General features: G+C 43.2%; 10 non-coding genes across 10 annotated transcripts; all 10 read right to left on the bottom strand.

Annotated features, from left to right (window-relative positions):
- Positions 1-955: 955 nt before the first annotated feature.
- trnap-ugg (transfer RNA proline (anticodon UGG)) lies at positions 956-1,027 on the bottom strand. Its single transcript has one exon. It is a non-coding gene; the product is annotated as a tRNA-Pro (tRNA).
- Positions 1,028-2,326: 1,299 nt separating this feature from the next.
- On the bottom strand, positions 2,327-2,398 carry trnap-agg (transfer RNA proline (anticodon AGG)). The gene has a single exon. It is a non-coding gene; the product is annotated as a tRNA-Pro (tRNA).
- Positions 2,399-3,528: 1,130 nt separating this feature from the next.
- Positions 3,529-3,600, bottom strand: trnap-agg (transfer RNA proline (anticodon AGG)). The gene has a single exon. It is a non-coding gene; the product is annotated as a tRNA-Pro (tRNA).
- Positions 3,601-4,720: 1,120 nt separating this feature from the next.
- Positions 4,721-4,792, bottom strand: trnap-agg (transfer RNA proline (anticodon AGG)). Its single transcript has one exon. It is a non-coding gene; the product is annotated as a tRNA-Pro (tRNA).
- Positions 4,793-5,973: 1,181 nt separating this feature from the next.
- trnap-ugg (transfer RNA proline (anticodon UGG)) lies at positions 5,974-6,045 on the bottom strand. The gene has a single exon. It is a non-coding gene; the product is annotated as a tRNA-Pro (tRNA).
- A 627-nt stretch (positions 6,046-6,672) lies between these two features.
- Positions 6,673-6,744, bottom strand: trnap-agg (transfer RNA proline (anticodon AGG)). Its single transcript has one exon. It is a non-coding gene; the product is annotated as a tRNA-Pro (tRNA).
- Positions 6,745-7,864: 1,120 nt separating this feature from the next.
- trnap-agg (transfer RNA proline (anticodon AGG)) lies at positions 7,865-7,936 on the bottom strand. The gene has a single exon. It is a non-coding gene; the product is annotated as a tRNA-Pro (tRNA).
- A 1,181-nt stretch (positions 7,937-9,117) lies between these two features.
- trnap-ugg (transfer RNA proline (anticodon UGG)) lies at positions 9,118-9,189 on the bottom strand. The gene has a single exon. It is a non-coding gene; the product is annotated as a tRNA-Pro (tRNA).
- Positions 9,190-9,816: 627 nt separating this feature from the next.
- On the bottom strand, positions 9,817-9,888 carry trnap-agg (transfer RNA proline (anticodon AGG)). The gene has a single exon. It is a non-coding gene; the product is annotated as a tRNA-Pro (tRNA).
- Positions 9,889-11,069: 1,181 nt separating this feature from the next.
- On the bottom strand, positions 11,070-11,141 carry trnap-ugg (transfer RNA proline (anticodon UGG)). The gene has a single exon. It is a non-coding gene; the product is annotated as a tRNA-Pro (tRNA).
- Positions 11,142-12,289: the final 1,148 nt, after the last annotated feature.

The raw sequence follows: 12,289 nt of genomic DNA, 5'->3' as shown, positions 1-12,289 counted from the left end.
AAATTTTTGCACCTCAGTGTATTCTACAATGGCATTTTAGTATACTGCATTGACCTTTAAAAGTCATAGGTATCAGATCGGCAACACATCCATGCTTGGAATGGAAAACATGCAATTACTCTGTCAAATTTCGTGGTGCTCAAACCCACAATTCCTCGTAAAGCTTGGTATTGTAAGGCTGTTTTTATACTTGTCGACTTTCGTAGGTGAAAGTCTTCCTAAAAACGGTGTGTGGAATAGATGTCGCAGTCAAGTGCTCGTCCGGGATTTGATCCCTGGACCTCTCGCAACCAAAGCGAGAATCATACCCCTAGACCAACGAGCCTCGCGTCCAGTGGGCTTGTAATGAGTTCAGCCCTACTATCCAAATGAAGAACAAGAACTTCAGTCATTCTCAAACTGAGAAATTCATGTTGTGTAAATTTCCGACAAAAACATTAATGTGAGGACATACTCCATTGACAGAGAAAGGTTGTGGTTTCCAGATCAGCAAAACACGAGTGAGTGGAATCTTGTCTCGTTCTAGTAACAACTTTCACAGCAACACTTGCATCTGGTCTTGTGGTTACACGTGGAAAGCGTTACATCTTCTTTTCTCATAGACATTGAATTTAGCATTCAGGGCTCGTCCGGAGACTTCTCACACCCTAAGCGAGAATCATTCCCCTAGACCAAGGCTAGTGAAGGCAAAATATGATACAGTCAGCTCTTGACTTTTGAAAGTCGGGTTTTCCAAATCGGCAAAACATCAACACTTGGCATCTTGTGTCGTGTACTAACTAAAGTTTCCTGTGTTTGAACAAGGAAAAAGTGCAATTACTCTGTCAAAGTTTGTGGTGCTCAAACCCACAATTCCTCATAAAGCTTGCTATGGTAAGGCTGTTTTCATACTTGTCGACTTTCATAGGTGAAAGTTTTCCTGAGAACAGACCTGTGGAATAGATGTCGCAGTCAAGGGCTCGTCCGGGATTTGAACCCGGGACCTCTCGCACCCAAAGCGAGAATCATACCCCTAGACCAACGAGCCACATAAAAGACAAGCGAATTGCAGTGTTTGTAAACTAATATCCCATTTGTAGACAGAATTTACTCACCTTTAGATTGGCCAATTTGTGTATTGGCAACCTCACTACATTGAAAGTGTTACCATCTCTTTTCTTGTATGCATCTCAATGAACTTCTGGAGAGCATTTGAACTCTCTTTTGAGAGAGTATGTCCAAAAAGCTCCTCTTTGTTCTTCCTCTAGACCTCTTGCCTGGCAGCTCCAACCTCAGCATCCTTCTACCGACATATTGACAGTCTCTGCTCTGAACATGTCCAAACCACCTCAATCTGGCCTCTCTGACTTTATCTCCAAAACATCTAACATGAGCTGTCCCTCTGATGTACTCATGCCTGATCCCATCCATCCTCGTCACTCCCAATGAGAACCTCAACATCTTAAGCTCTGCTACCTCCAGCTCTGCCTCCTGTCTTTTCTACAGTGCCACTGTCTCTAAGCCGAAAAACATCGCTGGTCTCACCACCTTCTTGAACACCTTTGCTTTCATTCTCGCTGATAATCTTTTATCGCAAAACACACCTGACCCTTTTCTCCACCGTTCCAACCTGCTTGCACTCACCTCACTACATTGAAAGTGTTACCATCTCTTTTCTTGTATGCATCTCAATGAACTTGAGGAGAGCATTTGAACTCTCTTTTGAGAGAGTATATCTAAAAATCTCCTTTTTGGTCTTCCTCTAGACCTCTTGCCTGGCAGCTCCAACCTCAGCATCTTTTATCCGATATACTGTTTTCACCATCTCTCCTCTGAATAAGTCCAAACCACTTCAATCTAGCCTCTCTGACTTTATCTCCAAAACATCTAACATGAGCTGTCCCTCTGATGTACTCATGCCTGATCCTATCCATCCTCGTCACTCCCAATGAGAACCTCAACATCTTAAGCTCTGCTACCTCCAGCTCTGCCTCCTGTCTTTTCGACAGAAGCCAATGGCAAGAAGCTAGTGAAGGCAAAATATGATACAGTCAGCACTTTTGCTGCAAATAGTTTGCTTCATTGAAATTGACACCTTCTCGCTAAATTTTTGCACCTCAGTGTATTCTACAATGGCATTTTAGTATACTGCATTGACCTTTAAAAGTCATAGGTATCACATCCATGCTTGGAATGGAAAACATGCAATTACTCTGTCAAATTTCGTGGTGCTCAAACCCACAATTCCTCATAAAGCTTGCTATGGTAAGGCTGTTTTCATACTTGTCAACTTTCATAGGTGAAAGTTTTCCTGAGAACAGATCTGTGGAATAGATGTCGCAGTCAAGGGCTCGTCCAGGATTTGAACCTGGGACCTCTCGCACCCTAAGCGAGAATCATACCCCTAGACCAACGAGCCACATAAAGACAAGCGAATTGCAGAGTTTGTAAACTAATATCCCATTTGAAGACAGAATTTACTCACCTTTAGATTGGCCAATTTGTGTATTGGCAACCTCACTACATTGAAAGTGTTACCATCTCTTTTCTTGTATGCATCTCAATGAACTTGAGGAGAGCATTTGAACTCTCTTTTGAGAGAGTATGTCCAAAAAGCTCCTCTTTTGTCTTCCTCTAGACCTCTTGCCTGGCAGCTCCAACCTCAGCATCCTTCTACCGACATATTGACAGTCTCTCCTCTGAACATGTCCAAACCACCTCAATCTGGCCTCTCTGACTTTATCTCCAAAACATCTAACATGAGCTGTCCCTCTGATGTACTCATGCCTGATCCTATCCATCCTCGTCACTCCCAATGAGAACCTCAACATCTTAAGCTATGCTACCTCCAGCTCTGCCTCCTGTCTTTTCTACAGTGCCACTGTCTCTAAGCCGAAAAACATCGCTGGTCTCACCACCGTCTTGAACACCTTTGCTTTCATTCTCGCTGATACTCTTTTATGGCAAAACACACCTGACACTTGTCTCCACCCGTTCCAACCTGCTTGCACTCGCCTCTTCACGTCACGTCTACTGTCAGTCCTACGTTCTTAGCTTTCCTCTTCTCTCTCTGTCTACAAACAAACCTTCCTCCTCTCATTCTTCGACCAACAGTAGGCTTGCATTCTGAGACTGAAGTGGCCTATTGGGATGATATGGTACCATGAGGTCTTGTAGATATGATGGAGCTTGACCCTTTAGAGCTTTATATGTAAGAAGCAGGGTTTTACATTCTGTTCTAGATTTGTTGAGAAGCCAATGGAAAGAAGCTAGTGAAGGCAATATATGATACAGTCCGCACTTTTGCTGCAAATAGTTTGCTTCATTGAAAGTGACACCTTCTCGCTAAATGTTTGCACCTCAGTGTATTCTACAATGGCATTTTAGTATACTGCATTGACCTTACTTACTTACTCTGTCAAATTTTGTGGTGCTCTAACCCACAATTCCTCATAAAGCTTGCTATGGTAAGGCTGTTTTCATACTTGTCGACTTTCATAGGTGAAAGTTTTCCTGAGAACAGATCTGTGGAATAGATGTCGCAGTCAAGGGCTCGTCCGGGATTTGAACCCGGGACCTCTCGCACCCTAAGCGAGAATCATACCCGTAGACCAACGAGCCACATAAAGACAAGCGAATTGCAGAGTTTGTAAACTAATATCCCATTTGTAGACAGAATTTACTCACCTTTAGATTGGCCAATTTGTGTATTGGCAACCTCACTACATTGAAAGTGTTACCATCTCTTTTCTTGTATGCATCTCAATGAACTTGAGGAGAGCATTTGAACTCTCTTTTGAGAGAGTATGTCCAAAAAGCTCCTCTTTTGTCTTCCTCTAGACCTCTTGCCTGGCAGCTCCAACCTCAGCATCCTTCTACCGACATATTGACAGTCTCTCCTCTGAACATGTCCAAACCACCTCAATCTGGCCTCTCTGACTTTATCTCCAAAACATCTAACATGAGCTGTCCCTCTGATGTACTCATGCCTGATCCTATCCATCCTCGTCACTCCCAATGAGAACCTCAACATCTTAAGCTATGCTACCTCCAGCTCTGCCTCTTGTCTTTTCTACAGTGCCACTGTCTCTAAGCCGAAAAACATCGCTGGTCTCACCACTGTCTTGAACACCTTTGCTTTCATTCTCGCTGATACTCTTTTATCGCAAAATATACCTGACACTTTTCTCCACCCGTTCCAACCTGCTTGCACTCGCCTCTTCACGTCACGTCTACTGTCAGTCCTACGTTCTTAGCTTTCCTCTTCTCTCTCTGTCTACAAACAAACCTTCCTCCTCTCCTTCTTCGACCAACAGTAGGCTTGCATTCTGAGACTGAAGTGGCCTATTGGGATGATATGGTACCATGAGATCTTTTAGATATGATGGAGCTTGACCCTTTAGAGCTTTATATGTAAGAAGCAGGGTTTTACATTCTGTTCTAGATTTGTTGAGAAGCCAATGGAAAGAAGCTAGTGAAGGCAAAATATGATACAGTCCGCACTTTTGCTGCAAATAGTTTGCTTCATTGAAAGTGACACCTTCTCGCTAAATGTTTGCACCTCAGTGTTTCTACAATGGCATTTTAGTATACTGCATTGACCTTACTTAGTCAAATTTTGTGGTGCTCAAACCCACAATTCCTCATAAAGCTTGGTATAGTAAGGCTGTTTTTATACTTGTCGACTTTCGTAGGTGAAAGTCTTCCTGAAAAGGGTCAGTGGAATAGATGTCGCAGTCAAGGGCTCGTCCGGGATTTGAACCTGGGACCTCTCGCACCCTAAGCGAGAATCATACCCCTAGACCAACGAGCCATATAAAGACAAGCGAATTGCAGAGTTTGTAAACTAATAACCCATTTTTAGACAGAATTTACTCACCTTTAGATTGGCCAATTTGTGTATTGGCAACCTCACTACATTGAAAGTGTTACCATCTCTTTTCTTGTATGCATCTCAATGAACTTGAGGAGAGCATTTGAACTCTCTTTTGAGAGAGTATATCTAAAAATCTCCTCTTTGGTCTTCCTCTAGACCTCTTGCCTGGCAGCTCCAACCTCAGCATCCTTCTACCGACATATTGACAGTCTCTCCTCTTAACATGTCCAAACCACCTCAATCTGGCCTCTCTGACTTTATCTCCAAAACATCTAACATGAGCTGTCCCTCTGATGTACTCATGCCTGATCCTATCCATCCTCGTCACTCCCAATGAGAACCTCAACATCTTAAGCTCTGCTACCTCCAGCTCTGCCTCCTGTCTTTTCTACAGTGTTACTGTCTCTAAGCCGAAAAACATCGCTGGTCTCACCACCGTCTTGAACACCTTTGCTTTCATTCTCGCTGATACTCTTTTATCGCAAAACACACCTGACACTTTTCTCCACCCGTTCCAACCTGCTTGCACTCGCCTCTTCACGTCACGTCTACATGCAGTCCTACGTTCTTAGCTTTCCTTTTCTCTTTCTGCCTACAAACAAACCTTCCTCCTCTCCTTCTTCGACCAACAGTAGGCTTGCATTCTGAGACTGAAGTGGCCTATTGGGATGATATGGTACCATGAGGTCTTTTAGATATGATGGAGCTTGACCCTTTAGAGCTTTATATGTAAGAAGCAGGGTTTTACATTCTGTTCTAGATTTGTTGAGAAGCCAATGGAAAGAAGCTAGTGAAGGCAAAATATGATACAGTCAGCACTTTTGCTGCAAATAGTTTGCTTCATTGAAAGTGACACCTTCTCGCTAAATGTTTGCACCTCAGTGTATTCTACAATGGCATTTTAGTATACTGCATTGACCTTTAAAAGTCATAGGTATCAGATCGGCAACACATCCATGCTTGGAATGGAAAAAATGCAATTACTCTGTCAAATTTCGTGGTGCTCAAACCCACATTTCCTCATAAAGCTTGTTATAGTAAGGCTGGTTTTATACTTGTTGACTTTCGTAGGTGAAAGTCTTCCTAAAAAGGGTCTGTGGAATAGATGTTGCAGTCAAGGGCTCGTCCGGGATTTGAACCCTGGACCTCTCGCACCCAAAGCGAGAATCATATCCCTAGACCAACGAGCCTCGTGCCCGGTGGTTTTGTATTGAGTTCAGCCGTACTATCCAAATGAAGAACAAGAACTTCAGTCATTCTCAAACTGAGAAATTCATGTTGTGTAAATTTCCGACAAAAACATTAATGTGAGGACATACTCCATTGACAGAGAAAGGTTGTGGTTTCCAGATCAGCAAAACACGAGTGAGTGGAATCTTGTCTCGTCTAGTAACAACTTTCACAGCAAAACTTGGATCTGGTCTTGTGGTTACACGTGGAAAGCGTTACATCCTCTCTTCTCATAGACATTGAATTTAGCATTCAGGGCTCGTCCGGAGACCTCTCACACCCTAAGCGAGAATCATTCCCCTAGACCAAGGCTAGTGAAGGCAAACTATGATACAGTCAGCTCTTGACTTTTGAAAGTCGGGTTTCCCAAATCGGCAAATATCAATACTTGGCATCTTGTGTCGTGTACTAACTAAAGTTTCCTGTGTTTGCACAAGGAAAAAATGCAATTACTCTGTCAAAGTTTTTGGTGCTCAAACCCACAATTCCTCATAAAGCTTGGTATGGTAAGCCTGTTTTCATACTTGTCAACTTTCATAGGAGAATGTTTTCCTGAAAAGGATCAGTGGAATAGATGTCGCAGTCAAGGGCTCGTCCGGGATTTGAACCCGGGACCTCTCGCACCCTAAGCGAGAATCATACCCCTAGACCAACGAGCCATATAAAGACAAACGAATTGCAGAGTTTGTAAACTAATATCCCATTTGTAGACAGAATTTACTCACCTTTAGATTGGCCAATTTGTGTATTGGCAACCTCACTACATTGAAAGTGTTACCATCTCTTTTCTTGTATGCATCTCAATGAACTTGAGGAGAGCATTTGAACTCTCTTTTGAGAGAGTATATCCAAAAATCTCCTCTTTGTTCTTCCTCTAGACCTCTTGCCTCGCAGCTCCAACCTCAGCATCCTTCTACCGACATATTGACAGTCTCTCCTCTGAACATGTCCAAACCACCTCAATCTGGCCTCTCTGACTTTATCTCCAAAACATCTAACATGAGCTGTCCCTCTGATGTACTCATGCCTGATCCTATCCATCCTCGTCACTCCCAATGAGAACCTCAACATCTTAAGCTATGCTACCTCCAGCTCTGCCTCTTGTCTTTTCTACAGTGCCACTGTCTCTAAGCCGAAAAACATCGCTGGTCTCACCACTGTCTTGAACACCTTTGCTTTCATTCTCGCTGATACTCTTTTATCGCAAAATATACCTGACACTTTTCTCCACCCGTTCCAACCTGCTTGCACTCGCCTCTTCACGTCACGTCTACTGTCAGTCCTACGTTCTTAGCTTTCCTCTTCTCTCTCTGTCTACAAACAAACCTTCCTCCTCTCCTTCTTCGACCAACAGTAGGCTTGCATTCTGAGACTGAAGTGGCCTATTGGGATGATATGGTACCATGAGATCTTTTAGATATGATGGAGCTTGACCCTTTAGAGCTTTATATGTAAGAAGCAGGGTTTTACATTCTGTTCTAGATTTGTTGAGAAGCCAATGGAAAGAAGCTAGTGAAGGCAAAATATGATACAGTCCGCACTTTTGCTGCAAATAGTTTGCTTCATTGAAAGTGACACCTTCTCGCTAAATGTTTGCACCTCAGTGTTTCTACAATGGCATTTTAGTATACTGCATTGACCTTACTTAGTCAAATTTTGTGGTGCTCAAACCCACAATTCCTCATAAAGCTTGGTATAGTAAGGCTGTTTTTATACTTGTCGCCTTTCGTAGGTGAAAGTCTTCCTGAAAAGGGTCAGTGGAATAGATGTCGCAGTCAAGGGCTCGTCCGGGATTTGAACCTGGGACCTCTCGCACCCTAAGCGAGAATCATACCCCTAGACCAACGAGCCATATAAAGACAAGCGAATTGCAGAGTTTGTAAACTAATAACCCATTTTTAGACAGAATTTACTCACCTTTAGATTGGCCAATTTGTGTATTGGCAACCTCACTACATTGAAAGTGTTACCATCTCTTTTCTTGTATGCATCTCAATGAACTTGAGGAGAGCATTTGAACTCTCTTTTGAGAGAGTATATCTAAAAATCTCCTCTTTGGTCTTCCTCTAGACCTCTTGCCTGGCAGCTCCAACCTCAGCATCCTTCTACCGACATATTGACAGTCTCTCCTCTTAACATGTCCAAACCACCTCAATCTGGCCTCTCTGACTTTATCTCCAAAACATCTAACATGAGCTGTCCCTCTGATGTACTCATGCCTGATCCTATCCATCCTCGTCACTCCCAATGAGAACCTCAACATCTTAAGCTCTGCTACCTCCAGCTCTGCCTCCTGTCTTTTCTACAGTGTTACTGTCTCTAAGCCGAAAAACATCGCTGGTCTCACCACCGTCTTGAACACCTTTGCTTTCATTCTCGCTGATACTCTTTTATCGCAAAACACACCTGACACTTTTCTCCACCCGTTCCAACCTGCTTGCACTCGCCTCTTCACGTCACGTCTACATGCAGTCCTACGTTCTTAGCTTTCCTTTTCTCTTTCTGCCTACAAACAAACCTTCCTCCTCTCCTTCTTCGACCAACAGTAGGCTTGCATTCTGAGACTGAAGTGGCCTATTGGGATGATATGGTACCATGAGGTCTTTTAGATATGATGGAGCTTGACCCTTTAGAGCTTTATATGTAAGAAGCAGGGTTTTACATTCTGTTCTAGATTTGTTGAGAAGCCAATGGAAAGAAGCTAGTGAAGGCAAAATATGATACAGTCAGCACTTTTGCTGCAAATAGTTTGCTTCATTGAAAGTGACACCTTCTCGCTAAATGTTTGCACCTCAGTGTATTCTACAATGGCATTTTAGTATACTGCATTGACCTTTAAAAGTCATAGGTATCAGATCGGCAACACATCCATGCTTGGAATGGAAAAAATGCAATTACTCTGTCAAATTTCGTGGTGCTCAAACCCACATTTCCTCATAAAGCTTGTTATAGTAAGGCTGGTTTTATACTTGTTGACTTTCGTAGGTGAAAGTCTTCCTAAAAAGGGTCTGTGGAATAGATGTTGCAGTCAAGGGCTCGTCCGGGATTTGAACCCTGGACCTCTCGCACCCAAAGCGAGAATCATATCCCTAGACCAACGAGCCTCGTGCCCGGTGGTTTTGTATTGAGTTCAGCCGTACTATCCAAATGAAGAACAAGAACTTCAGTCATTCTCAAACTGAGAAATTCATGTTGTGTAAATTTCCGACAAAAACATTAATGTGAGGACATACTCCATTGACAGAGAAAGGTTGTGGTTTCCAGATCAGCAAAACACGAGTGAGTGGAATCTTGTCTCGTCTAGTAACAACTTTCACAGCAAAACTTGGATCTGGTCTTGTGGTTACACGTGGAAAGCGTTACATCCTCTCTTCTCATAGACATTGAATTTAGCATTCAGGGCTCGTCCGGAGACCTCTCACACCCTAAGCGAGAATCATTCCCCTAGACCAAGGCTAGTGAAGGCAAACTATGATACAGTCAGCTCTTGACTTTTGAAAGTCGGGTTTCCCAAATCGGCAAATATCAATACTTGGCATCTTGTGTCGTGTACTAACTAAAGTTTCCTGTGTTTGCACAAGGAAAAAATGCAATTACTCTGTCAAAGTTTTTGGTGCTCAAACCCACAATTCCTCATAAAGCTTGGTATGGTAAGCCTGTTTTCATACTTGTCAACTTTCATAGGAGAATGTTTTCCTGAAAAGGATCAGTGGAATAGATGTCGCAGTCAAGGGCTCGTCCGGGATTTGAACCCGGGACCTCTCGCACCCTAAGCGAGAATCATACCCCTAGACCAACGAGCCATATAAAGACAAACGAATTGCAGAGTTTGTAAACTAATATCCCATTTGTAGACAGAATTTACTCACCTTTAGATTGGCCAATTTGTGTATTGGCAACCTCACTACATTGAAAGTGTTACCATCTCTTTTCTTGTATGCATCTCAATGAACTTGAGGAGAGCATTTGAACTCTCTTTTGAGAGAGTATATCCAAAAATCTCCTCTTTGTTCTTCCTCTAGACCTCTTGCCTCGCAGCTCCAACCTCAGCATCCTTCTACCGACATATTGACAGTCTCTCCTCTGAACATGTCCAAACCACCTCAATCTGGCCTCTCTGACTTTATCTCCAAAACATCTAACATGAGCTGTCCCTCTGATGTACTCATGCCTGATCCTATCCATCCTCGTCACTCCCAATGAGAACCTCAACATCTTAAGCTCTGCTACCTCCAGCTCTGCCTCCTGTCTTTTCTACAGTGCCACTGTCTCTAAGCCGAAAAACATCGCTGGTCTCACCACCGTCTTGAACACCTTTGCTTTCATTCTCGCTGATACTCTTTTATCGCAAAACACACCTGACACTTTTCTCCACCCGTTCCAACCTGCTTGCACTCGCCTCTTCACGTCACGTCTACATTCAGTCCTACGTTCTTAGCTTTCCTTTTCTCTCTCTGCCTACAAACAAACCTTCCTCCTCTCCTTCTTCGACCAACAGTAGGCTTGCATTCTGAGACTGAAGTGGCCTATTGGGATGATATGGTACCATGAGGTCTTTTAGATATGATGGAGCTTGACCCTTTAGAGCTTTATATGTAAGAAGCAGGGTTTTACATTCTGTTCTAGATTTGTTGAGAAGCCAATGGAAAGAAGCTAGTGAAGGCAAAATATGATACAGTCCGCACTTTTGCTGCAAATAGTTTGCTTCATTGAAAGTGACACCTTCTCGCTAAATGTTTGCACCTCAGTGTATTCTACAATGGCATTTTAGTATACTGCATTGACCTTTAAAAGTCATAGGTATCAGATCGGCAACACATCCATGCTTGGAATGGAAAAAATGTAATTACTCTGTCAAATTTTGTGGTGCTCAAACCCACAATTCCTCATAAAGCTTGGTATAGTAAGGCTGTTTTTATACTTGTCGACTTTCGTAGGTGAAAGTCTTCCTAAAAAAGAACTGTGGAATAGATGTCGCAGTCAAGGGCTCGTCCGGGATTTGAACCCTGCACCTCTCGCACCCAAAGCGAGAATCATACCCCTAGACCAACGAGCCTCGCGTCCAGTGGGATTGTAATGAGTTCAGCCCTACTATCCAAATGAAGAACAAGAACTTCAGTCATTCTCAAACTGAGAAATTCATGTTTTGTAAATTTCCGACAAAAACATTAATGTGAGGACATACTCCATTGACAGAGAAAGGTTGTGGTTTCCAGATCAGCAAAACACGAGTGAGTGGAATCTTGTCTCGTCTAGTAACAACTTTCACAGCAAAACTTGCATCTGGTCTTGTGGTTACACGTGGAAAGCGTTACATCTTCTCTTCTCATGGACATTGAATTTAGCATTCAGGGCTCGTCCGGAGACTTCTCACACCCTAAGCGAGAATCATTCCCCTAGACCAAGGCTAGTGAAGGCAAAATATGAATTTACAGAATTTACTCACCTTTAGATTGGCCAATTTGTGTTTTGGCAACCTCACTACATTGAAAGTGTTACCATCTCTTTTCTTGTATGCATCTCAATGAACATGAGGAGAGTATTTGAACTCTCTTTTGAGAGAGTATATCCAAAAATCTCCTCTTTGGTCTTCCTCTAGACCTCTTGCCTGGCAGCTCCAACCTCAGCATCCTTCTACCGACATATTGACAGTCTCTCCTCTGAACATGTCCAAACCACCTCAATCTGGCCTCTCTGACTTTATCTCCAAAACATCTAACATGAGCTGTCCCTCTGATGTACTCATGCCTGATCCCATCCATCCTCGTCACTCCCAATGAGAACCTCAACATCTTAAGCTCTGCTACCTCCAGCTCTGCCTCCTGTCTTTTCTACAGTGCCACTGTCTCTAAGCCGAAAAACATCGCTGGTCTCACCACCGTCTTGAACACCTTTGCTTTCATTCTCGCTGATACTCTTTTATGGCAAAACAAACCTGACACTTGTCTCCACCCGTTCCAACCTGCTTGCACTCGCCTCTTCACGTCACGTCTACTGTCAGTCGTACGTTCTTAGCTTTCCTCTTCTCTCTCTGCCTACAAACAAACCTTCCTCTTCTCCTTCTTCGACCAACAGTAGGCTTGCATTCTGAGACTGAAGTGGCCTATTGGGATGATATGGTACCATGAGGTCTTTTAGATATGATGGAGCTTGACCCTTTAGAGCTTTATATGTAAGAAGCAGGGTTTTACATTCTGTTCTAGA

The sequence above is a fragment of the Channa argus genome, chromosome 4 (genome assembly GCF_033026475.1).
Source record: "Channa argus isolate prfri chromosome 4, Channa argus male v1.0, whole genome shotgun sequence".
Classification (NCBI taxonomy): Eukaryota; Metazoa; Chordata; class Actinopteri; order Anabantiformes; family Channidae; genus Channa; species Channa argus.
Note: the sequence above shows the minus strand (reverse complement) of the source record. Positions and strands in the feature narration are given on the sequence as shown.